The following is a 27,876-nucleotide window of genomic DNA, read 5'->3' on the forward strand; positions in this document are numbered from 1 at the left end:
GGGTTGATACTACTGGCTGCACTTGAAGGATGATATTGAGGCCTATATGAAAACCTATCTTGTGTACCAACAATACAAGGTAGAGCTCAAGCCACCAAGCAATCTCTTAGAGCCTTTATCCATACTAGAGTGACCATAAAAGAGCATCACTTTGGATTTCATAGTCAATCTACCTAAGGAAAAAGGGTTTTAGAGCATCATGGTAGTGATGGATAGATTTTCCTAGTACAAGACTTTCATTCCTGTAATATGGGGGTGTATAGCCAAGGAGGTAGCCTATTTGTTCCTAAAGAATATGGTGAACTACTAGGGAGTGCCACAGACCATTGTTAATGATTAGAATGAGCATTTCATAGGGTGCTTTTAGATTGAGATGTTCAAGTTGTTGGGGTTAGACTTGAACTTTTCCACTAGCATACATCCATAGATCGATAGGCAAACCAAATGAGTGAATGGATTGTTGGAGGTCTACCTCAAGCACTATGTGAGTGCCATGCAATGAGACTGGCCAAAACTTCTTGATGTTACCCAATTCTCCTGCAACCTACAAAGGAGTGAAGCAATAAACCAGAGTCTTTATGAGATTGTGATAGGTCAACAATTGCTAGCACTTGGTTCGATTACTACAAGTTATATAAGGTCTAATCTAGCAGCATACAAGTTTGCCAAAGCTTGCTGGGAGTAAGGTGACTTGGCCAGAGTTTATCTACACAAAGTTGCATAGAGGTCGAAGAAGTGGGTAGACTAGAAAAAGAGGGACATGCAGTTCTAAGTAAGGGACTTAGTCTTGGTAAAGTTGCATAAGGGCTTAGTCTAGAGGTATAAGGGAAGTTTCAAAGTTCTTAAGAGTGTGGCCAAGGTTGTTTACAAGATGGATATTGCACCCAAGCTAAGGGTACACCCAATTTTCCATGTTAGCATGCTCAAGCCATTCCATGAGGACCAAAGGGATCTTGGATAAGTAGAGTCAAGGCGTGCACCATTAGGAGCTAGGGCCTTATATGAGAAGGAGGTCTAAAGCATTCTTGCTAATCAAAAAGTAAGGTGACAGAATTATCAACCAAGACATGAGTACTTAGTGTGATAAAAGGGACTTTCAGACAGTGAAGCACATTGGGAACCAACAGAAGACTTATGGTAGTTCCAAAACCAGATCAAGTAGTTCCACACAAAGCATGTGCCAAAGGCATCATGCAATCAGGTGAGAGAAAATGTCATGCCCTAGGTAGGTGCACCTGAAGCTGAGGCCCAAGTACCCATGACCAGGGCTCGAGCACTAGGGATGAAATGGGGGTTGGTGTAATAAGCCTCTGAGAAGTGTCCAGCCTGTATGCACAGCAATCAGGCCTACTTGCAAGATGAGGGCCAAGCTTACAACATTCTTGCAATGCATCTAGGTGGACCCAAGGGAGTGGGACCAATCTAGAATCATTAAGAACCATCCGAGATTAACAGTATATAATAGGAGATCTAGTCAACCCTTAGAATCAGGATGTAATCTATGTATTGATGTGTAATCCTTTATTTTTAGGAATCATGTACTCCCTTAATTTTAGAAGGTAGCCGTAATAGTGCTAGGGCCTCAACTATAAATATAGGGTCACCCCACCTTCAGTTCTATCATCATTCACACTCCGTAATATACAGTATATTCTAGCATTCTCTTGTTCTTCTAGCTTATGTATTATGCCTTTCTAGTTAGTGTAGTGCCTACATGCTTGGTTCATAGGCTGACTTAGACATAAGGAACTCATTCCTAGTCTAAGGCTACATGGATTTTGGTTTAAAGGTCAGAGCTCGTGACACTTGCACCAAGGCCCAACATGTGCTAATGGTGTTCGAGGCAATTGCTCGCATGAAAGGCCAACATGTTTCAATGGTGTTTGAGGTAACTACCTACACTAATGGCCATCTTTTATCAATGTTGATTGAGACATGTGCTCACACCTATTTAGATTTTGTTGATGCTGATTGAGGCATGCATGTACCATTAGTGGTCGAGGTAATTGCCCATACTAAGGGCCAGCTTGTGCTAATGGTGGTTGAGGTAAGTACCCGCACTGTGCGCCAACATGTGCCATTGATGGTTAAAGCCTTGGCTAAACTTTGATTTTTGGCCACAATGCACATGTTGGGCATGTGCTAGTGCCACATTTTTTTGCCTAGGGCACCATCATTAGAGCATCATCGAGAACTTACCGGTGGCATTGGGGTTTTTTATGATTAGGGGTGGGAGGCCAAGGGATGTGAACACAAGATGTGTGATAGGTGCTAGTCCTAGGCCATCATATTGGCCCCTTCCCCAAAGGAACCTCGACAACTCACACCCCCTTTAAGAGCATAAAAGCTTTTACATGGTTGCAGCCAATAACCATTTAAGTGTCTGAAATGGGGACTCTTTTTTCAAATGGCCATACAATCTTCTACACTTTGATTTTGGAGCTGAATGTTTTTGTGCATGCCAAAAAAAATACAATGATAATGTACACCAAATTTAGGGCCAAAAATCCTTCTAAAAACATTTTAAAAAAATTTTGAACCACAAAAAATTTTGAAAATCGTGAAACACAGAAAATGAGTCATCTTGACATGAAACTTCACATATAGGCTTGGGGGGCCATTATATGAATTTGCAAGCCATAAAAATGGCATTGGCATGGCAGAAATATGAAGATTTGTTGGAACCCTCCTATTGCCGAATCGTGGTGCACATGGTGCATGGCTTGGGCTTAGGATACCTATGCATGGTGCACAACCCGGCATGTGCTGATGGTGTTCAAGGGAACTGCTTGCACATAGGGCCAGCATGTGACAAGACTAAGGGCCAACATGTCTCAATGGTTGTTGAAGCATGTGTATGTGTCACGATTAGCAAGCAAGCTAGTCTAAACCTAAGGGTTCTAGTGGCATAAGGTCTGATAGCTAGAGAAACCAGGCCTTTAGGCCTACTGGAGGCCTTAGTCATGGGGAACTAGCCTAGAACAGTGGTATGGGCTATAATCAGGACTCATAAGGCTTAAGCATAGTGTTCATGCTTAGTAAAATTGAGCCAGATTTAGGTATAGGCACTAGTGTGCGCTCATATGAAATTACAAGCCATAAAATCGGCATTGGCATGGCAGAAATATGAAGATGTGCTTGAACCCACCTACTACTTGATCATTGTGTGCATGGTGAGCAACCTGGTCCTAAGATACCCGTTCATGGTGTGTGGCCTAACATGTGCCAATGGTGGTCGAGGGAACTGCTCACGTAAAGGGCCAACATGTGCCAAAAATGGTTGAAGTATGTGCCGAGACCAAGGGCCAACATGCCCTGATGGTGGTTAAGGCATGTGCATGCGTTATAGTATAGAAGCTAGTCCAAGCCATAAGTTCTAGCATGATAGGGTCCGACAGCCAAGGAGACCAGGCCTTGAGGCCTACTTGAGGTGCAAGTCATAGGGAAATTGCCTAGAACATTTGTATAGGCAGTGATCAAGACTCAAGAGGCTCAGGCATGACATTCATGCTCGAGAAAATTCAGCCAGGCTTAGTTTCAGACACTATTAAGTGCTTATATGAATTTGTAAGCCATAAAATAGGCATAGGCATGGTAGAAATAGGAAGATGTGCCTAAACCCACCTATTGCTTGATCGTGGTGCACATGGAGCATGGCCCGGGCCTAGGATACCCATGCGTGGTGCATGGCCTAGCATATGTCGATGGTGTTTGAGGGAACTACCCACCCAAAGGGTCAATGTGTGCCATGGTGGTCAAGACCAAGGGCCAACATGTCCCAATCATGGTTGATGCATATACATGCATCAAAGTTTGCAAGCTAGTCTAGGCCCAATTGTTCTAGTGAGATAGGGTCAGATAACTAGAGGGACTAGGCTTTAAGGCTTACTCAAGGCACAGGTCATGGGGAACTGACCAAAACAGTGGTACAGGGCAATGATTAGGATTCTAAAGACTCATGCCTAGGTATGGGCATTGATGAATGATGCATGGGCACACGACCAAACCTAGGTATAGGCATTAATGATGAAGGTGCAGATACATGGTGACACCTAAGTGCAGGCATGCCTGAACACATTCTTGGTTTAGATTAGATTTGTGGGCTTTTAGAAGGTCTGGTACTATAACATAATTTTTTACAAGCTAGAATTATGTTGAGCACTTGAGTCTCATAGGCTAGATTAGGCAAACGTAGTCAACTCCCTATCCAAGGCCACATGAAGTTTTGCTTAAGACCAAGGTCTGTGACACATGCATTGAGTGTCATTTGGTGCTGATAGTGATTGAGGGGTAGGCAAGTGCCTTTTATAGCAAGGTCACAGTACTCATGCCACAGCAAGTACCAGTATCATACCTTGAGTGAGCACACCAAGAGCTAAGGAACCTGCCCTAGTGGCCAAGGCTTGAGCACCAAATAGAGAGGCAGAGGTTCACACAATAATCATGGTAGAAGCATCAGAACCATTGGCCTAATAGTCAGGCCTACCTATAGCACTAGTACTTACCCGTAACATGCTCGCACCACACCTAGGTGACGCTAGCATTTGCCAAAGAGGTGTCTGAGGCAACAACTAGCACCAACCAAAGGCTGCTTTGGTCGACGGTGGTTAAGGTAAGTGCCCACATGAAGTTCCAACATTTGGTAATAGTGTCTGAGGCACTAAAGGGCCAACATCTAGAGATGGTGTCTAAGGCAATAATGGGCTAACATCTACTGATGGTGTTAGATATGATTGGTTGCACCAACCAAGGGCCAGATGCTATTGATGGCATTAGAGACAACAACCCACACTAGAGGCCAGTGGAGTTTGATTCAAGTGTTTGCACTGAAGGCAAGCCCATCCCTGTAATGAATACCAAGGGCATTCAGTTGTCATTTACTTGTACAATTGAAGAAGGGATGTCATCACTTGGTAAAATCGGTTGCAATGAAGAACACTATTCATCCCTAACCTCAGAGGTGTGCGATGTAAAAAAATGAAGTGATAGGACTTTGGTGGGTTGGGGGGAGAGAGGGACGAATCAAAGCAACAAAGGGCCAAATCTCAGTGGATCAAGATAGCAAGGCCACTCTACAACTTACAATACCTTGTCATGTATTTAAGTCATTTGCAAAGGATTCTACCCCTTAAGGGCCATGTGTGCCTATTATAGGTCAACAACCGAGTGATGGGCACATGTGTTGCTTTTAGCCTAGATTCTAACTTTGAGGTGTTCAGTCATAATACAGCACACAGTAGCTTTGTGCCACTGGCTTTTTTGCTAAGTGCAATGACCAATTGTTTGAATTAGCGGTTCCTCTTATACTAGGCTAAATTACTTTTGTGATGCTACCATCTGTAGGGTAAAACTAATTTGTCTCATAATGGTCTAAACCTAGCACACATTCCCTATTGGTGGGTGAACAATCCAACACTTCGTGAATTCTACTTCACAATGATGGAAGAGCCAACATCAAAGGATCAAAAAGCAACATTGCTATGAATGATTGGCTTGCACAAGCCAATTATCCTTATGGTAACTTTTCTGACACTGCTAGCTCTAAATTTTAAAGGTCTAAAAGATCGATAGGCCACACTTTCATGATTTGTATTCATACTAGAAATCAGAATCAAACAAGCTTTTACCCTTTTGTTCCACACAAGATTTCTATTCTCGTTAAGCTCATCTTAGGATACCAGAGTTATCTTTTAATAAATGTGTTGCCCCAACCAAACTCCCTACCTGACAATGTCTTTCGCTTGGATCAATCGATTGAGGCCTACCTTGGGTCCAAAAGAAAGGGTCGTGCCCCACATTGGATTCATGAAATAAGTAAAATAACATTAAAAATAGTGGTATTTCAATTTCGCCTAAGGGCTCCCACTTATCCTACACCTCGTAAGTCATTTCACAAAGTCAGACTAGAGTCAAGCTCAATAAAGTCTTCTTTCCCCATTAATGCTACCAAGCCCATTCCCTTGGTTGTGATTTCAATGGATAGTAGATATGGATAGTGGGAATCTCACTAATCCATTCATGTGCATCACTAATTAAATGATGAGGCATTTGCTACCTTAAGAAAGTCATAGTTACTCCTACCATTTATTCACACTTGGTTGAACATTTTCACTTTGACATTTAGAGCAATGGGTAGAAATCACATTGTGTGAGCATCCGTAGGAACCATCATAATGCTTTGCTTTAATTAAATAGTTAGATTCGTCTTGCCCATACCAATTTTAAGTTGACTATTCATTACCTAGGGAAGGCCGAAGAGGGAGCCGTTCCTAGTTTGTCCCTCAGTTAGCATGCAGTGTCCCACTCTCACTATAAGAGTAGCTTGAGTAGTGCACCAATAGCCAACAGGTTTAAGACTGGGAACCTTGTGCCTAGCCCTTATGACCAATCTTTTTCTTGAGATTATGGATCCATTTTGCTAACTTCCCTTGCCTACTTTTTTCCTTCAACCAGAGGTTGTTCACCTTGGAGACCTGAGATGGTTATGAGTATGATCAAGTGTGGATGGCACTCAGTCTTTTGGATTTTCAAGGGCTATCAAGGGCACATCAGACCCCATGCAACAAGCAATGCTCTTCCAATTGCTAGACCTACCTTTGGTTGAGCCATTTCTAGGATGGGTAGGCCATTAAACAGAAAAGAGAACTTTTCCTAAGGCCCCCACTAACATCTTCAGACTCCTTAATGTTGTCATCAGCTGTTCCATCTTGATTCAGGAATTTTAACTTGATTCCCTTTCAAAGCTCATGCTAGACGTGCTATCAAATAGGCTTCTCTCATCTCTTAGGATCAATTGACCCATGTGCAAGTGCCGTTCACATGGAACCTATCCCTTTTCCGGCCTTTAAAGTTCTCATTTGAATATTTATTATTACCACCAAGATCTATTTCAACGATCACTTTGTCTGAGCTCACGCACTGGGTTTTGTGACAACCATCATGCCCTCTTACTCATCGAGGCTTGGTCCTTGCCTCAACGATTGGGTATAGTTATGCTTTTAAGCAACATTCATTTTTGAGGCTAGTTGATTTGGCAAGTGAGTTGTTACACACTCTGATGGTGATCAAGAGGTAGACAAGTGCCTTGGGTGGGAGGGTTACAGTACACATGCCACACTAAGTACTAGTGTCACACCCCCAACAGGCACACCAAGAGCTAAGGACCATGCCCTAATGGCTAAGGCTCGAGCACTAGAGACAAAGGTGGGAGGTCATCCAATAAACATGGTAGAAGTATCAGGACCGCCTGCCCAATATTTAGGCTTGCCCGTAAAACTGGGACCATACCCAAAACATGCCTACACTACACCCAAGTGACACCAACATTTGCCAAAGAGGTGTCTAAGGTAACAACCAACACCAACCAAAGGCTTGCTTATAGCGATAGTGGTCAAGGTAAGTGCACACATGAAGTGCCAGCATCTAGTGATGGTGTCTGAGGCACCAAGAGGCCAACTTCTATCGATGATGTTTGAGCTAAAAATAGGCTAGCATCTACCAAGAGTGTTCAATGTGATTGCCCACACCAACTAAGGGCCAAATGCTATCAATGGTATTCGAGGGAACAACCCACACTAAGGGCCAGTAGAGTTTGAGGCAAGTGCCTACATCAAAGGTGAGCCCATCCTATAATGAATACCGAAGGCATTTGATTGTCATTTACTTGGACACTTGAAGAAGGGATGTCATCGCTTGACCAAATTAGTTGCAATAGAGAACACCATCCATCCCTAACCTCAGAACGATGCGATGTAAAAAAATGAAGTAAAAGGACTTCAGAGGGTATTGAGGGGAGGAAAAGACAAATTGAAGTAAGAAGGGGCTGAATCTCAGTGGATCATGGTAGTAAGGCCACTCTACCACTTACAATACCCTATCAAATATTTAAGTCATCTATAACAGATTCCACCCATTACTCAGTAGGAATTGAGCTCCAAAGAGACCTTCATGGCTTGTCAGCTACGAGGGCTACACCTATGACACGTGCCTTTGGGGGCCATGGGCCCTTATTGTGGGTTAGCAATCGGGTGATAGGAGCGTGCATTAATTCTAGCCTAGATTTTGACTTAGAGGCATTCAATCATAATCTAGCACATGGTAGCTTTTTACGACTAGCTTTTCAACCAAGCACAATGACCAATTGTACGAATCAATGATTCTTTTCGTACTAGGTTAAATTACTCTTGCAACACTACCATCAATAGGGTAAAATTAACCTATCTCATAATGGTCTAAACCCTACTCATGTTTCCAATTTATGGGTGAACAATCCAACATTTGATGAATTCTAATTCATAATGATAAGAAGAGCCAACTTCAAAGGATCAAAAAGCAACATCACTATGAACACTTGATTGTCATAAGGAAGTTATCCCTATCGTAACTTTTTTGACACCTCTAGCTTCAAATTCCAAAGGTCTAAAGGGTCGATAGGCCACACTTTCACGGTTCATATTCCTATTAGAAATTAGAATCAAATGAGCTTTTACCCTTTTGTTCCATGTAAAATTTTTGTTCTTGTTAAGCTCATCTTAGGGCACTTGTGTTATCTTTTAATAGATGTGCTGCCTTAGCTAGACTCCTCACCTAACAATGTCTTCTACCTAGATCGACCGACTGAGTCTAGCCTTAGGTCCAAAAAAAAGGTCGTGCCCCACATCTAATTCACAAAACAAGCAAAATAACATTAAAAGTAGTGGTATTTCAATTTCACCTGAAGCCTCCCACTTATCCTACACCTTTCAAGTTATTTCACAACATCAGACTAGAGTCAAGCTCCATAGGGTTTTTTTTCCCTGTTGATTCTATCTAGCCCATCCCTTAGCTGTGGTTTCACTACATAGTAGACAAGGATAGGGGGAATCTCATTAATCCATTCATACCTGTCACTAATTAGATAATAAGGCATTTGGCTACCTTAAAAGAATCCTACTTACTCTCATCGTTTACTCATGCTTGGTTGAATTTCTTCACTTTTACATTCAAAGGGGTAGGTAGAAATCACATTATGTGAGCATCTACAAAGATCATTGTAATGCTTTGTTTTAATTAAACAATTGGATTCCCCTTGCCTATACCAGTTATGAGTCGACTATTCCCTAGGGAAGGCCCTTGAGAGAGTTGTTCCTAGTTCACCCCCTGACTGGCCTGTGATGACCCATTCTCATCATGGGAGTAGCTTGAGTAGTGCACCGATAGCCATGGGTTCACAACTAGGACCTTGTGACCAGCTCTCAGAGCCAATCCTTTTTCCTAATGTTACAGATCTATTTTACCAACTTTCCTTGCATACATTATTTCGTCTACCAAAGGCTGTTCACCTTGGTGACCTGATGTGGTTATAAGAGCAATTAAGCCTGGATAGCACTCAGTCCTTTAGATTTTCAAGGGTTGTTAGGGTTATACCAAACACCAAGTGACGTGTGATGCTTTTCTAGCCACTGGCTGAGCCATTTTTAGGGTGGGCAAGCCATTAAATAGAAAAGATAGCTCTTTCTGAGGCCACTATTGATGTCTCTAGACTCTCTACTGTTGTTGTCAGCTATCACTTCCTGATTCAAGAATTTTAACCCAATTCCCTTTTGAAGCTTGCACTACATACACTATCAGATGGGCTTCCTTCGTCTCTTAGGACTAACTAACCTAAGTGCAAGTGTTGTTCACATTAAACCTTTTCTCTCTTTGGCCTTTATAGTTCTCATTTGAATATTTGCTACTACCATCAAGATCTGCACTAATGGCCACTTTACCCGAGCTTGTACCCTGGGTTTTGTAGTGACACCATGTCCTCTTACTCATTGGGGCCTAGTCCTTGCCTTGACAATTAAGTATAGGCCGTGTGCTTAAGTGCCACCTATTTTTGAAGGCTAGTTGATTCAGCAGGTGAGTTGTTACACACTTATTAGTGGATTTTGACTTTCACGACCACCATCATACTATCTTAATCAACCAACACCCTTTGTCGGTTCTAGGTTATCGTGCAATTGGGCACCATAACCTTCCTTTCAGTTCATCAAGCATTATAAATTTTGCTTACCAAAAATGGCCAACTTGGAGCTCTCATTGGTGCGGTTCACTGAAGTAGCCATACCAACTTATTCAAAGTTTGAGAATAGGTCAAGGGTGTTGTGCCCCTTATGCCTCTAATCATTGGCTTTACCCAATAGAACTTGCTAAGGGTTCTAGCTATCTTAAGGGAAACTTCAGAGGAAACTAGCTACTAGATGGTTTGATTAGTCTTTCACCCCTATACATAGGTCAGACGAATGATTTACATGTCAGAATTACTACGAGCCTCCACTAAAGTTTCCTCTAGCTTTGCCCTGCTTAGGCATAGTTCACCATCTTTTAGGTCTCAATAGGCATATTCACACTCGAACCCTTCTTAGAAGATCAAGGTCGGTCAGTGGTGCACTTACGAGGGATCCCACCAATTAGCCTCCTTGCATCTTACAGGTTTCCTAGCCCATTAACTCATAGACATGTCAAACTCTTTGTTCCATGTTTCAGGATAGGCTAGATGGAGAGTTTGCAAGCTAATGCCAAGAGCACTCCAATACCAAGGCACGCCAAGACGATGTGTGTTACATTTCATAATCACAATGGCAATGTCTACGTGGGCATATCGAAAGCCAAGGCTTTGGCTGCCATCGTGACCCACATCAATCCATGCCCTGAAATGATCGTTGGACCGACTGCCACAAATCCACATCCTATTAGGGCGCATCATCGGTGTCCATCCACTTCCTTTCCAATAATTTCAAGCACTCTTTAACTTTATTTTCAAAGTCTTTTTCCTCTTTCCCTTGTAGTACTTGATCGTTACCGATCTCTCACCCATATTCAACCATGGATGAAATTTACCACTCGATTGGGGCTATATTCCCTAACAACCTAACTCACAGACAATGCCTCATGGTGTGATAGGGTCTTGACATAATGGGGCTCTCACATTCTTTGATGCCCCATTCCAAAGGACTTGGCCTGATCCACCACTAAGGAAACTTTTCCAGACTATAATTTGGATGCTGAGGGCACTCGATTCTTAAGCTGGGTTATTCTTGGTTCGCTTGTCATTACTAGAGGAATCCTGGTAAGTTTCTTTTTCTCCACTTATTGATGTTCTTAAACTCAACAAGTAATCTCACTAGACCTAGGGTCACAATGCAAGCATTGATTGAGTGATATGGGAGGTTTGATGGGGTCTAGATGGGTAATGAGTGTGCATCACTAGAGACGAGGCATGCTGAAGCTTTGCCACCGACGATCACGGTGCTATCGTTATTGGGGACTCACTTTTAGACCAACCATGACTAGAAAGATCATGGAAGCCATCTTTCTCCCTCCTTCCCATGAGCCTAATGGATAGAGGGTTAGAGGGGGTGACAATGCATGACACCAAGGCAGGCATGCCCTTAGCCTAATGACTTAGGGTGTAACTTGCATTCAAATACTTGATGGTTCATGCAATTCTACAATTCACACCAAGTATTACATTTTGCTATGTTCTTCATCGATGTGAGAGCCAAGATATCCATTATCGAGTGTCATTTTGGTTTTTCATGACAAAAAGAGTCATAGTGCCATCATCGTTTGCACCATAAATGGGATGGCAACGACACACATGTTCTTGTTTATTCTAGTTCCTTGGTATGATTCACACTGAGGGTTCATTATTCAGTAGCGAGAGATGATGCCAATCATTTCATCCACCCTAGAGGTAGAACCAAGTGACTATCGCACTTGCCAGCTCCCTCACCTTTTTGGTGTTTCATTAATGCATTTGTGGGTCATCCATTGTGTGAGTTTCGATAATGATCCTTCCACAGCTTCATCTATGAAAACCTTTTATGACTTCTCCTTCCTCTAAATGATAAGGTTCAGTGAACATCTTGTGACGTCATGGGCAGCAAACCATCCATGTTACCATGATCTGAACACTTCACGAAAACATTCAATTGGTAGAAGTGATGGGCGATGTATAAAGGGCAGGGACATAGTCAACGTAAGCTGATGACTTACACTTACTAGAAATTCCTTGTTAAAGACCAACAATTGCAATGATATATACCTATCATAATCAAATTTCAAATATTACCTAGGCCTATTAGCCAAGGCTATAGACTCGTTGAATACGTTAGTGTAGTGCACGGGTAGCCCAAAACATCTAAGGGCATCATAAACCTATTATTACCTCAAACCTCCTTGGCTTAAGCAGCCATAGTCTTTCTAAGAAGCTAGCCAGGAAAGATCACCTTTGCGTAGCTAGTTAACAAGCTGAGGCCTCATTCATTAAAGAAATTAATCAGACATAATCGCTCCATCAACTAAGAATGACCATAGACCACCACCCATAGAATCAAGAAAAAGCTCTTAGTTTATCAATCATTGCTATGTCTAGACCTGGTAATCTTCCTCATGTTGAGTCAAATTAAACTGTAGGCTCTACTCTTGGTGGTGCCTTTCTATCAATTCCTTTAAGTTTTAGCCTTGCAACCATACTCCCCTTAGAACCTAAAGACTTTGATTTCGTATAAAGTGTTTGTGGAGTTCTAAAAGCAACATCCATCAATCCCTGGTCGGTATCATTTATGGTTGAGTCTAGGATGATATCTTATTGACTTCAAGCCACCAATTTTCTTTCTTGATTAATGAAAACATCATTGGCAAATGCTTTCGCAGTTGTTCATCTTTCATAAATCCAAGAATTTCACCTCTAACTATGAAATACAAATGCCCTTGACTATCTTTATTAATCATTACTCCGATCCCAAAGGCCATAACAATAGGACCAAAATCCTAGGATATTATCCCATGCTAATGTATACAAGTGTAGGCCTACTTTGAGCACTCTAATTTCTTCAAAGTAACAACACTAGAGGAATGACCTAGCCAATTAAGGCTAGAAGTGCAACACCGATAGTAGGGATGAGTAAATTGGTGCTCACCATAAAGCAGATCGAATAACTTAACCCTAGTTTCAACTATGACCTTTTTAACTATAACAACTTAATAAACACTATTAGAGTTAGAATTGCTACAACTGCTAGCACCAAACTTACCGTCCAATGGATCCTTTTTAAGGGATTTAGATAATACTCATTCCAAGTACTAGACTTATTGAGCCTAGTATTGTTATTTATTATCACTAACTCCCCATGTCAGGAATGGGTAATTTGCATGCCTGCTACTTTCCTTGGATGTGGTAGTTGTTTCTTAGGCTCCTTCTTCAAAATTCAACCATAATTCTTTATCACCCATCACCACCATTATAGGCTACTATCATACCATTAAAAGTTGATAAGGTAAAAATTTGAATGATGCGTCACCAGCACAAAGGTCGTGCAATCCATTGAATTACATGAATCATTAGAGCAATGGGCAAATGCCACATCGACCTTTTATCTAATAAATGCATCCCTTCTAGAAGTTGGGGTTTGTTGCAAGTATTAGCTTTAAAATTACTATCATTATCCAAGTAGTAGATAACATGAAACAAACTATAACTAATTTAATGAGCCATTCGTAGTTTCACAGTTTGAATTAGTTCATACTTACACATGCATGGCTTAATCTTTAAGACAAGCATATGACTATTGGCAGGGTCAACCATGTAGCATTCCTTCAAGACATTGGTACCACATAGGCCTTAATGCAACAATTGAGTGTTGAGAGAGCCAACTTAGAGCACAAGCATTGTACATGTTGAGCACATGGAATGTATAGCACTGACAAACAAGGGCTAAGAACCCGTGCCCATAAAATAGTCTGCATCTGAGAGCATAATTGAACACTAATGCACCAATGTGGCCATGGAGTTTTGGGTGGAACACATAGGACATGGGACATGATTGAGGTCTACTTGTAGCCCCTATGGACACAAGATGGACGAAGGATGGTAAGACATCTAGTTTCCATCGATTTAGATATGCGGCATAGGATCTCAATTGCACCCCCAAGGTAGAATGACCACATGGGGGGAGATTGAAGAGGATAACAGGTCGACAGTTTGATGCATCGAGCATGAAGCCTACCAACATGCACAACCGAGCCACAAGCTTGAGCTCAACACAGTCAAGCCCTTTTTTTGCATGTGCATCAATTAGTCAGGGCCATGGGTGCCTATGGTCACTAGAGCAACCAGTCATTGAACAAAATGGCCAAAAGGCATGCACAACCTAGATTTTGCTCTAGGGATATTATTATGGATGTACGCAATGACAGGCCCATCATGCACACCTATTACCCTAGAGGGGGAGAGGGGAAGCCCAAACAACCACCCCCTAAAAAGCATGAGAGATTTACAAATATGTTAGTAGTAGACATTAAAGTGTTTGAAATGAGGACACTTTTTTGAAATAGATGTATTTCACATTGAGGGTTCACAGGTGTATGCACCAAGGGCCAGCATGTGTTGATGATATTCAAGGCAACAACGTATACCAAGGGCCAAGATGTGCTAATGGTGTTTGAGGCAACTGCTTAGACGAAAGGCCATCTTCTATTGATATAGATCAAGGCATGTCCCTGCACCAGTTTCAGATTTTGTCAATGTTGATCGAAGCATGCATGTGCCAATGGTGGTCAAGGCAAGCGCCCGTACCAAGGGCTAGCTTTTGCCGATGTGTTTTAGGCAAGTGCCCATACCAATGGCTAGCTTATGTCAATGATGGTCGAGGCATGAGCCCACACCATGTGCCAGCAAGTGCTATTGATGGTCGAGGCCTAGGTCGAAGTTTGATTTTAGGCCATGGTGCACATGTTGGGCTTAGTTGCTATAGTTTTTTACCTAGGGTACCATTGCTGGAGCATCACCGAAAAACCTAACCAGTGGCATTAGGGTTTTGGTGATTAGAGGTAGAGGTCTGGGGGGTGTGTGCACATGATGTGCGATAGGTACTGGTCCTTGAACTTTACATTGGCCCCCTATCCCCAAAAGAATCTTGATAACTCACACCCCCTTAAAGAGCATAAGAGTTTTTATAGGTTTGCAGCCAATAGCTATTCGAGTTTATGAAATGGGGATGCTTTTTTCAAATGGCCACGAAATCTTCTAGACTTTGATTTTTTTAGTTGAATTTTTTTGTACATGCCAACAAAAATACAAGGATCACCTATACCAAATTTGGAGCCAAAACTCTATCTAAAAAAAATTTTAAAAAATCCCAAACTACAAAAAATTTAAAAAATCATGAAATATAGAAAATGAGACATCTTGTCATGAAACAACACAAGAAGGCTTAGGGGACCATTATATGAATTTACAAGCCAGAAAAGGCATTGGCATGACAAAAATATGAAGATGTGCTTGAACCCACCAAATACTCGGTCTGGTATGAATTATGCGTGACTCGGGATTAGGATACCCATACGTGAAAAGTGGCCTAACATGTGCTAATGGTGTTCAAGGGAACTACTTGCACAAAGGGCCAGCATATGTCAATGGTGGTTAAAACATATGCTGACACCAAGGACCAATATGTCTTGATGGTGGTCAAGGCATGTGTATGTGTCATGGTCCATAAGTTGGTCCAAGCCAAGGGTTCTAGTAGTGCTAGGCTTATGCCCCCAACCTATGACAATTGGTATCAAAGTAGGTTCTAATTGACGGGGATCAAAACCTTTGTTATGACTAGTATTGATGTCGAATTGAGTTGTGCAGGTAGCTTGCATGCTGGTGTACTGCTTGTGATGATAGCTTGCATGTGGGGTTGTATGGTGAGGGTATTGTTGGTTATTAGTGCCAAGAGTCAGGCACAAGGATGCTTGAGTGTACATAAGGATGTGTGGGAGATCCATAGTTTAAGCTTCATGTTTATGGTTGAGTGAACGAGTTATGTGCAAAAGGGCCACCCACCTATGTGTGCAAGGGGAGAAAGGCTAGTTCAAAGGAAAGGTTATCATCCATGAAAGCCAATTTGAGGACAGCAAGGATCGCATACAAGTGTTAGACTTTACATGAGAGGTAGAGGATTCTAGAAAAGGGTAAAAGCCATAGGTAAGAGTCGAGTGAAGTAATAGGTTATGGGACTTGAAGTAGGAGTATTGCCATTGCTGAGTTAGTGGTTGAGGCTAAATGTACTAAGTCTCTATAGCCTAGGGTAAGATCTAAGCCCAAGGGTATAAGCTTGAGTGGGAGAGATGAGAGTAGTAGTTCTTTTGGTGAAAAGGAGGCCAATGAAGAACCACAACATTGGAAGGCAAAGACAAATGGTTTGGTCTAGGACAAAGGTATTGTGACCATATCCTTTAGCTGCTTCTTATGCTCCATATCGCATAAGGCTAAGGAAAACCCATAGCAAAACAAGCCTAGAGCCATTGTGAGAACTTAGGGAGAGTCCAATAGGAAGGGTTGCGATGGCAATTAAGCCTAAAAAAGGGGATCTCTCAGGCTCTTAATGAAAGCAAAGAGAGTGTGGCTGCAGAAAGCCATCAACCCAGGAGATGGATGGTTTGTTGAAGAAAGGGTAATGGCCTAGATGTGAGCACTGCATGCCTTATTCCTATGTTCGCTGCACATCCTAAAGGGCCCATTGAGCATGGGAAGAGGGTAAGGATCCCATGGTACAAAAGAAAAAGTAATGGCATGTCAGACATAAAGGCACTACATGTTTCAACAAGCCAAGATTCATGGAAGCCTACATGGCATAAGCACTGTATGCCCTAAAGGGCCCATTGATTGTGGGAAGAAGGTAATGGCATTTCACTAGCTAAAACATTGCATAATTTCTCAAGCATGGTTTCATGGAAACTACATTGGGATCACGACCAAAGCAAGGGATGACTATAAAAGTGTACTGAAATCCATGATGTAGCAAAAACCATCATGTGCCAAGGATGATCAAGATGAGAGTAAGATAGTGATCTAGCATGAACATGAGGTAAAGGAAAGACATCCTCTAGCAATAAGTATGTCGTTAGAATGAGTGGGGGAGAATGTCATGATCCATGCGCAAGTTCCAAGCTAAAAGGGTTGAGAGACGTAGCTTGTTTAAGTTGGTGTGGGCAAAGGACCGGGAAGGATCAAGACTAAGGTCCTTCAAGCACGTACGAGGCTAGAGTGTGTGGACCAGGTCCTAGGCTAAAGTACGAGAGCATGGTGAGGTGAGTAGCCTAGTGTTGAGAATAGGGACTACTCATTGGAAGGATCTAGAACTCTCCAAAAGAGTGGCATAGGTAAATAGGCACAGAAGGCTCTAGATTAGCCTAGAGGTAGGTAAGGTGCATGACACAGAAGAGTCTAGAGAAACCCAGAGGCTAGCTAAATGCACAAGCACTGAAGGTTCCAAAATAGCCTGGCATATAAATAGTAATAGGTACTATAGTGCCTAGACAAGAAAGGCTCTGGAAGGCCTTAGCTACAAGTAAAATAGTGACCAGAGAAGGAAGGTTCTCGAACCCAATAGACAAGGCACTCAGTGGAAGTGCTAGACTCTTCCAAACTTAAGGCTTAGCAGGAAGCCTAGAAAAAGCTAGATTCTGCAAAGGCCTTAGCCAACCTAGGAAGTGTCTAAGGGCTATGGAAGGGTCTAGAAGGCTTATAAATGCCACACATTTGGATCGATAAGGGGCATATATGCTGGGGAGGCTCATGTATAAATAAAGGCCCTCCCTTTCATTTGTAGTTAACAAGAGAAGCAACAAGAGAAAAGTAAAATGAACCAAGTCATAGGCTTAGCCATATTAAAGACTTGGGGATAGACATAGGAGTCATTGTAAGGTCATTAAGCAATTGTACATAGCATCAAGTAAATAGAAATTACAATTGCTTCAACTTTCTTTCTTTGCTTTCTCTCAAGCTCCTAAGGAGCCAATGGAATGCATGGCATAAGTGTTCAGCATAGAGTTAAAAAAGAGGTTGACTTAGGCACACGGATGGTAGTTTCTAGCTTAAAGTCACACAAGTGTTAGGCTTAAGCCTTCGACCCATGATAGTTGGTATCAATGCAAGTTTCAACCAAGAGGGATCAGAACCTTCATGATGATTAGTGTTAATGTTAGTTTGAGTTATGCAGGTAGCTTACATGCTAGTGTGTTACTTGTGATGATAGCTTACATGTGAGGTTGCATGGTGCATGCATTATTGGTTGTCAGTGCCAAAACAGGGCATAAAGATGCTTGAGTACTCATAAGAATATGCAGGAGATCCTTAGTTCAAGCTTCATGTTTGTGGTTGAGTGCATTGGTGATGTGGATGATGGTTACCCACTCATGTGCAAAGGGAGAAAGGCTAGTTTGAAAGAGAGGTTGTCATCCATGAAAGTCAGTTTGAGGACACCAAGGATTACATACAAGTGCTAGACTCTACATGAGAGGAGTCCAAAGAAGGGTAAAATCCAAAGGTAAAAGTCGAGTGAAGGGTAATGGCACATCAGACATAGAGGCATTAATAGTTCAACAAGCCAGGATTCATGGAAGCCTACATGATATGAGTGTTGCATGCCCCAAAAGGCCCATTGAGTGTGGGAAGAGAGTTATGGCATGTCACAAACTAAGGTACTGCATGCTTTGACAAGCACGGTTGCATGGGAACAATGTTGTTATCATGATTAGAGCAAGGGACAATTATGCAGGTGCTCTAAGAACCATTATTTGCTAAAAACTATCGTGTGCCAATGACCATCAAGACAAAAGTCAGACATTGATCTAGTGTCTACATGCAATGAAAAAATGACATCCCCTAGCAACAAGAGCATTGTTAGAATAGGTGGGGGAGAATGTCACAGTCTATGCATAAGTCCTCAACCTAGAAGGTTACAAGACGTAGCTTGTTGAAGTTGATGGAGCAAAAAGATCGAGAAGGATCGAGACCAAGGTCTTAAAGGCACATACAAGGCCCAAGTGTGCATACCAGAGCCTAGGCTAAGGTGTAAAAGCATGGCAAGGTGAGCAGCCTAGTGCTAAGAATGGGGACTACTCATTGGAATGATCTAGAACATCCTAGAAGAGTGGCCTAGTTAGACAGGCCCATAAGGCTCTAGATTAGCCTACAGACGAGCCAAGTGCATAGGCATTGAAGATTCCAAAATGGCCTGGTGTGGGAATAGTAGTAAGTACTATAGCACCTAGATGAAGAAGGCTCTACAAGGCCTTAGTTGTAGGTGAAACAATGACTAGATAGGAAAGGTTCTAGAAGCCCCTAGGTGTGGGCACTTAGTAGGAGTGCCTAGACTCTTCTAGACCTAAGGCTGAGCAGAGAGCCTAAAACAAGCTTGATTCTACAAAGGCCTTAGCTAACCTAGGATGTGTTTATGGGCTATGGAAAGGCTTATAAGGCCTATGAGGGTTGAACATTTGGATCAATAAGGGCCATTTATGCTATGGAGGCCTAAGAAAAATAAGGGCCCTCCCCTTCATTTGTAGTTCATAAGAGAAGAAAAAAGAGAAAAGTAAGAGGAACTATGTCATAGACTTAGCCATATTAGAGACTTAGGGATAGACATAGGAGTCATTGTCAGGTCATTGAGCAATTGTACCTAGCTTCAAGTAAATTGAAATACAATTGCTTTATGTCTCATTCCTAGCTTTCTCCTAAGCTTCTAAGGTGCCAATGGAGTGCTCGACATAAGCATTCGACACAAAGTTGAAAAAGAGGCTAACTTAAGCAGATGGACAGAAGTTTCTAGCCTAAGGTTGCATGGTTGCTAGGCTTAAGCCCCTGGCCCATGAAACCTTTGCTAATGCTACCCCAGACCTCAAACCAAGTCTATGAATCTAGCAGTGGCTCCCTAGGGTTACGCAAACAGAAGCTATGATCCAGGCTTTTTTTAGCAATATCTCTTTAGGTATTTGGCAATCGCACGATCCTTTCTTGTCAATCATAAAAGTCCCTTTGCCTGGCTAAGCTCATACATGTGTCATGGGATGGTGCTTAAGCCTAAAACTGGAAAAGTTCCATGTGAATGGCACCTACACTTGGGTTATCAATCCTAAGAGATGGGGAAAGCCTGTCTAATAGCACATCCAGTGCAAGATTCAAAATGGAATCAAGTTAAAAATACTAAATCGAGACATTGTAGCTAATAGCAATGTTAGAGAGTCTAAAAATATCGGTAAGGGCTTCAAGAAGAGTTATCTTTTTTGTTTAATGGCCTACTTAACTTGGAAATGGCTCAGCCAAAGGTAGGGTCTGGTGGCTGGAAAAGCATCGCAAGTTGTGTGGTGTCTAGTGTGCCCCCAAAAAGCCTTTGAAAATCTAAATGATCGAGTGCTATCCACACCTGATCATACTCGTAATTGCATCAGGTCTCCAAGGTGAATAGCATCTAGTCGATGGAACAATATAGGTAGTGGAAGTCAATAAAATGGATCTATAACCTCGGGAAAAGGATTGGCTTTAAAGGTTAGGTATAGGGGACCCAACCCCAAACCAATATGCTATTAGTGTATTGCTAGAGCTACTCCCACGATGAGAGTAGGTCACCATATGCTGGTTAGGGGATGGACTATGAATGGCTCCCTTATGGGCCTTTCATAAGCAATAAATAGTCAACTCAAAACTGGTACAAACAAGGGAAATCCAATTGTTTAATTAAAACAAAGCATTACGATGGTCCCTATAGATGCTCACACAATGTGATTGACTAGTGCTTTGATTGTCAAAGTGAATAAATTCAACAAAGCATGGGTAAATGGTGAGAGTACCTATAACTCTCTTAAGGTAGCCAAATGCCTCATCATGTAATTAGTGACATGCATGAATGGATTAACGAGATTCCCACTATCCCTATCTACTATCTAGCAAAACAATAGCCAAACGAATGGGCTTGGTAGAATCAACAGGGAAAAAAGACCTTATTGAGCTTAACTCTAGTCCAACTTTGTGAAATGACTTGAGAGGTGTCGGATAAGTGGGAGCCCTTGAGCCTAATTGAAATACCACTACTTTTAACATTATTTTACTTATTTCATGAATCAGAGGTGAGGCATAACCCATTCTTTTGGACCCAAGGCTTGCCTTAGTCAATTGATCTAGGCGAAAGACATTGTTGGGTGGGGAGATTGGCTAGGGTGGCACATCTGTTAAAAGATAACATAGGTGTACTAAGACAAGCTTAACGAGAACATAAATCTTGCATGGAGCAAAAAGGTAAAAGGTTATTTAAGTTTGATTTTTAGTATGAATGCAAACCATGAAAGCATGGCTTATTTATCATTTAGACATTTAGAATTTAAAGCTAAAGGTGTCAAAAAAGTTACCATAGGGATAACTAGCTTGTGGCAGCCCAGCATTCATAGCAACATTGCTTTTTGATCTTTTGATGTTGGCTCTTCCTATCATTATGAAGTAAAATTCACCAAGAGTTGGATTGTTCATCCATAAATATAGAACATGAATTGGGTTTAGATCATCATGAGATGAGTTAGTTTTACCCTATTGATGGTAACATTACAATAGTAATCCAACCTAGTATGAAAGGAATCGTTGACTTGCACAATTGGTCATCACACTTGGTTGAAAGGTTAGTGGCACAAAGCTACCATGCATTGGATTATGACTGAATGCCTTTAAATTAGAATCTAGACTAGAAGCGATGCATGCACCCATTGCCTGATTGCCAACCAATACTAAGGGGCCCATAAACCATAAAAGCATATGTTGTAGGTGCACTCCTCATTGTAGACAAGTTGCGTGGGCCTCTTCAAAGCTAAATTCCCATCGAACGATGGGTAGAATCCTTTACAAATGATTTAAATACCTAACAGGGTATTGTAAAGTGGTAGAGTGGCCTTGCTCTCATGATCCATTGAGATTTAGCCCTTTGTTACTTTGGCTTGTTCCTCATCCCCACCATACCCATTGAAGTCCTATCACTTCATCTTTTTAGATCGCACACCTTTAGGGTTAGAGATGAATAGTATTCTCTATTGCAGCTAATTTAACCTAGTGATGACATCCCTCCCTTGAGTGTCCAAGCAATTAATAACTAAATGCCCTTCATATTTGTTACAGTGATGGGCTCACCCTTGGTGTGGGCTTACCCTTGGTATGGGTACTTACCTTGAACTCTATCGACACACACTGGCCTCTGGTGCAGATTGTTACCTCAAACACCATCGATAGCATCTAGCCCTTGGTTGGGGTGGGCAATCACATCCAACACCATCAATAGATGCTAGGCCATTATTGCTGCAGACATCATCGCCAGATGCTAGCACTTGGTGCAGGCAATTCCTTAACCATTGTCAGAGCAAGCAGGCCCTTGGTATAGGTTGTTGCATCAAACACCTCTGGGTAGATGCTGGCACTTGCTGTGACATGTGTACTATGAACCTCTCACGCAAGGCACTTGTCTGCCCCTCAATCACCTTCAACACCATGTGACACTAGGTGCATGTGTCATGGGCTCTAGTCTTATGCTAAACTTCATGTGCCCTTGGGTAGGGAATTGACTCCATTTGCTTAAGTCAGCATATAAAACTCAAGTGCTCAGCATAATTCTAGCTTATGAAAGATTGAGCTTTAGTACTAGGCCTTCTAAAAGCCTATAAATTGGATCATTCTAGGACTATGTTCAAGAATGCCTACACCTAGGTCTAACCATGCACCCACACCTCAATCATCCATGCTTGCACCTAGGTCTGACTGTGTGCTAGTGCATCACTCACTAGTGCCACACCTAGGCTTAGCTCAATTTTACTGAATTTGAACATCATGGCTAAGCCTATGGAGTCTCGATCACTATCCATACCACTATTCTAGGCTAGTTCCTTATGACTTAGGCCTTCAATAGGCTTCAAGGCCTGGTCCCCAAGGTTGACAAACCCTATCCCACTAGAACTAGAACTACCTCTTAAATTATGGAGAACCATTAGGCTAGGACCAACCTGTTGACTATAACACATGCACATGCCCCGATCACTATCAGCATATCTTGGCCCTTGGTCTTGGCATATGGTTCGACCACTATCAACACATTTTGGCCTTTTGTGTGGGCAATTTTCTCAAATAGCATTTGCACAAGCTAAGCCATGCACCATACACTAGTATCCTAGGCCTAGGCCGCACATCATGATCAAGTAGTAGGTGGGCTCAAGCATATTTTCATATTTTTGCTATGCCAATACTATTTTTATGTCTCGTAAATTCATATAAGTGCTCACCGGTGTCCACATCTGGGCCTAGCTCAATTTTGTAAAACATGAACATCATGCCTGAGCCTCTAAAGTCTTTATCACTACCCATACCTCTATTTTGGGCTAATTCCCCATGACGTGGGCCTCCATTAGGCCTTAAGGCTTAGTTCTTTGGTTCTCAGACCAAGATTTGCTAGAGTAAGAATTGCTCCTTAACTCAAAGGAAACCCCTAAACCTAGACCAGCTTGTAGATCGAGACACATTCACATGTCTTAACCACCATCGGGACATGTTTTAACCACCATCGGGACATGTTGTCCCTTGGTCTTGGCACATGCTAGGCATGCACTACATGTGTGTATCCTAGGCTCCAGCCATGCACTATGTGCACCATGATTGGGTAATAGGTGGGTTTAGGCACATCTTCATATTTTTAATATCCCAATGCCATTTTATGGCTTCTAATTTAAGCGTTCAACAATGCCTGCACCTAGGCTTGGTTCAATTCTGCTAAACATAAACATTGTGTCTGAGTCTCTAGTGTCTTGATCACTAACCATACCACTGTCTCAGGCTAGATCCCAATGACCTAGGCCTCCAATAAGCCTTAAGGCTTGGTCCCCCTAGCTATCGAACCTTATCCCGCTAGAACTAGAACTACTCCTTGACTTAGAGAAAACCCTTAGGCCTGGACCAGCTTGTGGACCATGACACATGCACATGCCTCGACCACCATCACGACATGTTGGCCCTTGGTCTTGGCATATGCTTTGACCACCACTAGCACATCTTTTGACCACTATTGGCACATGTTGGACCTTTTGTGCGGGTAGTTCCCTCAAAAACCATCGACACATGCTTGGCCACGCACCACTTATGGGTATCTTGGGCTTAGGCCATGCCCCATACATACCACAATTCAGAAGTAGGTGGGTTCAGGCACATCTTCATATTTTTGCCTTGCCAATGCCATTTTTATGGCTTGCAAATTCATATAAGTGCTCACTAGCACTTGCACCTTGGCTTAGTTCAATTTTGCTTAACATGAACAATGTGCCTCAGCCTTTGGAGTTTTGATCATTGCCCATACCACTATTCTAGGCTAGTTCCCTATGACTTAGGCCTCTAGTAAGCCTTAAGGCCTGGTCCCCCTGGCTATCAGACCCTATCCATCTAGAACCAAAATTGTTCTTTAACTCAAAAAAAACCCCTAGGCTTGAACCAACTTACGAACCATGACGTGGTTCTTTTAATTTCTCTCTTATTGCTTCTAACTTCTTACAAATGAGAAGGATGACCCCTATTTATACTTAAGCCTCCCCAGCACATATGGCCCTTATTGATCCAAGTGTGTGGCCATAATAAGACTTTTAAGACCATTGCATGGTCCATAGATACTTTCTAGGTTAGCTAAGGCCTTTGTTGAATCCAGTTGGTTTTAGGCGCTTTACTAAGCCTCAAGTCTAGTAAATTTTGAGTATTTACGCTAAGTGCCTGCACCTAGTGGGTTCCAAAACCTTTCCTATCTGGTTGTTACTTTGCCCAGAGCTAGGGCCTTCAGAGCCTTCCTTGTCTGGAAGCTATAGCACTTGCTACTACTCTTGTGTCTGGCCCTTCTAGAACCTTTGGTGCCCGTGCACTTAGCCTACCTCCAAGGTTTTCCAAACTCTTTTACACCTATATGCTTGGCTTGTCTCTAGGCTAATATAGAGCCTTCTGTGCCTCCCTATGCTCACCACTCTTTTGGGTTATTCTAGATCCTTCCAACTGGTAGTCCCCATTCTTGGCACTAGGCTACTCACCTTGCCATGCTCTTACTCCTTAGTCTAGGCCCTGGTTCACACACTTCGGCCTTGTATCTCCTTTGAGGACCTTGGTCTTGATCCTTCCTAATCATTTACCTATACCAACTCGAAGAAGCTATGTCTTTCAACCCATTTAGCTTAGGACTTGTGCATGGATCATGAGACATGGACATTTCTTGACCACCATCAGGACATGTTGGCCTTTAGTCACAGCCCACAAGTGCACAACCAAGGTCGAAGCACTAGTGATAAGAACTCAAGCCTTAGGCTCATAATAGGAGCACAGAATGCAAGTGCAAGCACCCAAACTAGCCGAACCACCCATGTAGGCTCCCCAAACCAAGCTTAACATTTCAAGAAGGGCCTCAAATGGACATGGCCCTGGTGCAGGTAGACCAAGCCTAGTTGTGGGCACACTAAGCCCTAACAAACCGAATAGAGCACCAAGCCTAAACAAACCTAATAGATACAATTTTTTGGAAGGATCTGGAGACTCTCAATGTTAGTATAGTTCCTTGTATAGTTTGAACTCTCGATGTATATTTCATGTAATCTTTTTGTAATCTTGGACTCTATAATAGCCATTGGATTGAGTCAATCCTAGCCATTGATTCGTGGGGGCTTCAACTATATATAGAGGGCCTCCTCACCCACATTTGATACACATACCACAACTTAAGTAATACAAGTTTAATCTTTCCTATATCTGTTGTTCTCTATAACTTTCCATCAAACACTTTATGTATAGCCTTCTCTAGTAACAACTTGGGCATTTGGCCTTAAAGTATTGATTGTCCCTATACCAGTTCAGTTAAAGGCTAATATAGGACACTGGATGAATCCATTCTTGGGTCATAAAGCTACATAAGTCAGAGCTTGAGTCTTGGCCCATTATTGTTGGTACCAAAGCAAGTTCTACTTTATGGTCATGTTTAGTTCACACTCAAATTATTTGAGGAAATGGCATCTCAAAGTGATATTGGTATCCAACAACTAGAGGTCCAAGGTTAGCTCATAGAAGGGGAAAGAAGGCTACCTTGAAAGACATGATGTTGACCCCAGATGGACACTTAGCCAAGGTGAAGTGACAATGTTAGACCTTAGAGAGAGGTTCAAGGAAACTAAAGAGTTGATCAATGAAGGATTCCATGGTGCCCTCAATGAAACCATCAATATGTTCATCCAAAAGAATAAAGCCTTCGAAGCCATGGTTGAGGTGATGCACAAGGAGATGAAAGAGCTCAAATGGGAGCTCACAGCATACAAGGCAACCGTTAGGAATGGCATGTTAGCTATAACAACTAAGGCTCAAGTAAAAGTTTCCAAGCCAAAAAAGTATAAGAGAGCTTGGTCGCAAAAGATGTGGATAACTTTCTGTGGGGAATGGAGCAATACTTTCGAGCCATGGGCATTGATAAGGATGCCATTAAGGCAAGCACCACCTCTATGTATTTGGTTGACACTGCATTGTTATGGTAAAGATCAAAGTGTAATGATGTAAGCTGTGAAAATGCTATTATCTAGACTTGAAAAGAGTTCAAATTAGAATTTAAGTAATAGTTCTACCTTGAGTATGATAATAATGAGACAAAGGCAAAAATTCATAGCTTTAGTAAAAAAAGTGAGGTGCAAGAGCATGTTAGAGATTTTTAGAATTGAGGCTCTAGATTTCTTGGAGAAGAGAAAGGTCTCTTTTGTTTCATGGATAGACTCAAACCATGGGCCAAGAATGAATTATAACAAAGGGGTGTCACAAATTTGGCCAAAGCAGTGATAATTACTCAATCCTTGGTGGAGATCTGGCCACAAAAGAAGTTTGAGTCATTCAAGGCAAAAGGTAATGGCAAAGACTGATAGTCCAAGAAGAGAGACAAAGACTAACAATTCGAGGCTAGGAAGAAAGGTTGACAGACCAAAAATGGTCAAGGCAAGCCACCAAATAGGAAGTGGAAGCCAAAGTAGTGGAACATTAAGGATCGTGAGCCATTGACTTGTTACGTTTGTGAAAGTCCACACTTGGCAAGAGTTTACCCAAGAAAACCAAGCTATCTACCATTAACAAGGAGGATGGTGAGGGGTTAAGGAAGGAGACCATGAAGCTTGGCTTGATAGTGCTAAATTTAGTCCAAGTCAAAGGATGCCATAAGCAAAAAGGACTAATATTTCTAGACATGATGATTGAGGGTTGGAAATTAAATGCACTTGTGGACACAAGAGCATCTCATTTGTTCATAATTGGAGATGCAGTCTAGAAGTTGAATTTCAAAGTGTAGAAAGAGGCTAGTGTGATCAAAATAGATAACTCTAAAAAGGTCCCAATAATTGGCATAGCACATGGAGTGGAGCTATAATTGGTGAGTGGAAAGGCAAGGAATCAATCGAGGTAATTCCTCTAGATGATCATGATCTTGTCTTTAATCGTATTAGTGCACTTGTGGTATCTTTTGCAATTTGTATTTGTATATTGGACCGTTAATACCAATGCATCGTGTTAATGATATGAGAATTGGGGTCAGGTACCAAGATGCTGTTTGCCATATAGTTAGCCAAAGGAATGACCAAAAATGAAGGCACTTTCTTTGCAGCCTTAAAGATGGAGGAGTCTAGGTAGAATAGTGTTAACACCCTCTTGGAAGTACTAGAAGTGCTAGAGTCATTTAGAGACCTGATGCCTGATGAATTACCAAAGAGGCTACCATCAAAGAGAAAGGTGGATTATAGAATTGAGCTGGTGTTGAATGCTATCCCACCAGCTAGAGCCCTATATTGAATGTCACCCCCAGAGTTGAAGAAGTTAAGGAAGCAACTTAAGGAGCTTATTGATGTAGGTTACATTAGACCATCAAAAGCCCCATTTGGTGCCCCGATGTTGTTTTAGTGGAAGGTCTTTGTGACTATGCATAGATTATAGGGCACTGAACAACTGATAGTGAAAAATAAGTACCCAACCCACTCATTGTAGATTTGTATGACCAGCTTAGAAAAGTTAGGTGG

General features: G+C 42.0%; 2 non-coding genes and 3 pseudogenes across 2 annotated transcripts; 1 reads left to right on the plus strand and 4 right to left on the minus strand.

Annotated features, from left to right (window-relative positions):
* Positions 1–5,019: 5,019 nt before the first annotated feature.
* LOC149514348 (25S ribosomal RNA) lies at positions 5,020–6,447 on the minus strand (annotated as a pseudogene).
* A 1,354-nt stretch (positions 6,448–7,801) lies between these two features.
* LOC149514349 (25S ribosomal RNA) lies at positions 7,802–11,161 on the minus strand. Its single transcript, XR_016328885.1, has one exon. It is a non-coding gene; the product is annotated as a 25S ribosomal RNA (ribosomal RNA).
* A 231-nt stretch (positions 11,162–11,392) lies between these two features.
* On the minus strand, positions 11,393–11,548 carry LOC149514350 (5.8S ribosomal RNA). Its single transcript, XR_016328900.1, has one exon. It is a non-coding gene; the product is annotated as a 5.8S ribosomal RNA (ribosomal RNA).
* Positions 11,549–11,811: 263 nt separating this feature from the next.
* On the minus strand, positions 11,812–13,615 carry LOC149514351 (18S ribosomal RNA; annotated as a pseudogene).
* Positions 13,616–20,270: 6,655 nt separating this feature from the next.
* Positions 20,271–21,776, plus strand: LOC149514352 (25S ribosomal RNA; annotated as a pseudogene).
* Positions 21,777–27,876: the final 6,100 nt, after the last annotated feature.

The sequence above is a fragment of the Durio zibethinus genome, chromosome 16 (assembly GCF_047325235.1).
Source record: "Durio zibethinus cultivar Kanyao isolate XHJ-2024 chromosome 16, ASM4732523v1, whole genome shotgun sequence".
Classification (NCBI taxonomy): Eukaryota; Viridiplantae; Streptophyta; class Magnoliopsida; order Malvales; family Malvaceae; genus Durio; species Durio zibethinus.